Consider the following 3,823-nt stretch of genomic DNA (forward strand, 5'->3'; position numbering starts at 1 on the left):
GGGAAGGTGGGGAAGGGGAGGGAAGAAAGAGAATCCGGAAGGGAAGGTAGCGCCGCCGCTCCTCACGCCGCTGCTCCCGCCGTCGCTTGTCGTTTTTGCCTCTGTTTTTGTTTCTTCTGGTTTTGTTTTTGTTGTTGCTTCATTCTTTATTGTTGTTGTTGTTGTTGTTGTTGTTGTTGTTGTTTCACTGTTTCTGCTTTCTGCTTCTGCACTCTACTTCTGTGTTTCTGCATTCTGTTTCTGTTCCTGCATTTGGTTGATTTGGGGAAGAAGGGGGAAGGGTATTTTCGTCCGAATGACGATTTTAAAATAAACTGAAATCTTTGAGACCATTTTGTAATGAAAAAAAGGCTGAGAACGAAATAAATTTTTGACCTCTACGTTACGAACCAAAATCATACTTAACCCTAGATATAAATATAACAAAAAAGTCTTTTTTTTTAATCTAAAAATATTTAATAATAAAAAATTAATTAAAAATAATTAAAATTTATCTTATTTAATATTTATCAATTATTATTAAAATTAATAATAAATATTAAATAAAATAAAATTTAGCTATTTTTTTTATCTTTTTACTATTACCGGTAGAGATATATCCCTCATTTTGTCGATAATGTTTCTCATAGAAGACATCTAATTATTTTCCACTATTTAATAATAATAAGCTAAGAGTTTGGTATCCTCTCAACTTTGTTTATGCTCAGATTTAATGACTAACATGCGTGCCTTGTTAACACGGACTCGTTAATGTCTTGTAACAAAGATTAGTTTTCAATAACTTCAATTCATTTATTATTTATCTTTTCTACTCTTGAATTTTAATAATGTTTTAATTTATCAATATATAGCAAAATAATAAAACATATCATAATAAAACAATCAAACACTTTATAATATTATAATTAAATTATTTTATGAATATCAAATATGTCTTTTTATATGGATCCCGCTACACATTCAAATAATTTTATATCAAAATTCATCCAAGTTATTTAGTTTACGCTGCGGGACTTCATTTTCTTCCTCCTCCTCCTCCTCCTCTTTTTCTTCATCTTTTTTCATTATCGTCATAGTCACCACCACCATACCACCACATCCATCTCCTGCTCCTCCTTCTCCTATTTCTTTTTTGTTTGAATTTCTTTGATCTCCTCATTCCTTTTCTTCTTCCTCCTCTCTATTATCATTATCGTCATCACCAACAACACTAATATTTTGTTAACATCTTTATTGATTCTGATTCTCTATGGTGATCGAATGAACCAAAAATATTATCAAAACGAAACTATTATATAATACTAAATGAACCAAAAATGGTCCATTATATAAGTTCGAATTTAGAAACACCTGTGTATCGAATGAATCGAAAATATTATCAAAACAAAATCATTGTATAATACCAAATGAACTGAAAATTGTCCATTATATAAATTCGAATTCAGAAACATTTACGTCTCAAATGAACCAAAAATTAGCTCAAAATAAAACTATTGTATAATACTAAATGAACCGAAAATTGTCCATTATATAAATTCGAATTCGATGATAACGATAACGACGATACGTATTAGAAGAAGACAATGACTATAACGATAATGATTATGATGATGATCGATGATGATAGAGGAGAATGATGAAAAGGAAGGAGGAGACGAAATTTCAATAGAAAGAGGAGGAAGAGGAACAGGTATTGTTGGTGACGATGGTAACGAAATTAAAAAATAATAATAAGAAGAAGCGCAATGAAAAAAGAAAATAGAAAATACGTCACTCAAATCACTTAAATGAACTTGAATGTAAAATTGTTTGGAAATAGAAAAACTGTTTGATGTTTTATTTTGGGTGAATGCTACCCAACCTCCTCTAAAATAACATGTAAGTTACCCTTTATTATGTGTCACATTGTAATTGGTCCTTATCTTAACCATAGTTGGGTTATTTTATAATTTATTATTCTTAAAATATCAAAGCTCCACTCCCGTTAATTGAAACACATTCCACTCCTCCATTTTTTGTTCATCACTTCATCACCTAGATTCGGTCATTCCAAGCACCGTCGCGTTCGTGACAAGAAGCGCCAACGTCATCACCATCTACTGCCCTCCCACACGACCTCTCTTTCTTTAGTGCATAATCCCTTAGTCACGTCGTTGAATTCCGTCGCCCATAACTTGTCCTTCCCAGTATAGCCAGCACCTCTTTTTGTCATGGATCACTGCTTATCCACATAATTAATGGTTAATTTTGGTTATTAAATTTTTTTATTAAAAAAACATATCTTTATTATTTTTTAAACTGTTATATTGGTCTCTTTCACGTAATTAAATAAAGATATATTTTTTTAATAAAAAAATTTAATAACCAAATTAACCATTAATTATGTGGGTAAGTAGTGATCCACGGCAAAAAAGATGCTGGTTATACTGGGAAGAGAGGTTATGTGGGAGGGCATGGCGATGACGTTGACGCTTCTTGTCACGAATGCGACGTGCTTGGAAGGACCAAATCTAGGTGATAAAGTGATAAACAAAGAATGGAGGAGTGGAATGTGCTTCAATTAACAGAAGTAGAGCTTTGATATTTTAAGAATAATAAAGAGATTTTATTTTATCTTCTAAAATAAAAATTTAAAATTTAGAAAATCTAAATTCATATTTATTAATGCATCATTAATTGGGTGAATAAGACATCAGAGGCCCCACCGAAGACTACACATGCATGTAATAATAAATAATTAAGGTGGTAGAAATTAAGGTGCCACATCTTCCGTGTATGGGCAATGCATGTGACAACTATTGTTATCTAACGGTGAAATCGAAATTAGATCCTCTTATTTCAATCTTTCTTTTCTCAATTTCTCTAAACTCTATCTCTTTTTTTTGTTTTATTTCTTTTTCTGTTCATTCTTTTATTCAATTCTATTAAAAAGGCTTTATAGTATCAAGAACTTAAGACAAAAGATTCATGGCTTTTTTAATGAAGATTCTAACAATTCAATTGTCAATAATAATCTTGTTAGAAAATTATTTTAATTTTTTAATTTGTTTGTGTCAATACATATATTAATTATAATCACAAATTATGCTATTTTAAATTAAATGACTTATATAATGGTGATCTCATTTATTGTTACAAATACTAAATTGAATAAGTCATTATTACTTTTGATTTGGAATTAAATGAGAATAAAACCGGATATTATCTTTTGTTCCTTAGACTTAGATAATTATCTTTTAGATTTTAGATATATTATCTTTTGGACTTTAGATACTATTTTATTTGGGTTTAAGGGTTTAATGGGTGCCATGCTCAAATATAAATAGGCCTTCAGACTTATCTGTGGGCAATATATATATTAATTATAATTATAAATTATGCTGTTTCAAATTAAATAGATTTTCAGGATTTCGGTCTCTAATATACTAAAGCTGTCTAAAAAGAGTTACAGTTCAGCCTCCTAGGAATACAGAAGGCTTTGATTGAGGAAGATCGAAAGAACTATAAGATCCAAATCCTTCCATCAATTTTCGACTCTTATGAGTAAAGGTACGCTTTCGCATTATGATATATTTTTTAGTGATTTAATATAGATAATCTGGGATATTGAAATTAATTTATTCCAACAGATAGTATCAAAGTCATCCATAATTTAATCATAAAAAATATCAATTTTTTTTAATTATTCTTTTGCTCGATATATATATATGTGCGCGTCATATATAACTGGTACTGATGTACAAGCACAATGCAAGGATTAATTTTTTTTTAAATGCCAATACTCTGGATTGCACTTGATTGCATTATTTTATACATATACGTG

This window comes from Arachis ipaensis, chromosome B06 (assembly GCF_000816755.2).
Source record: "Arachis ipaensis cultivar K30076 chromosome B06, Araip1.1, whole genome shotgun sequence".
Lineage (NCBI taxonomy): Eukaryota > Viridiplantae > Streptophyta > Magnoliopsida > Fabales > Fabaceae > Arachis > Arachis ipaensis.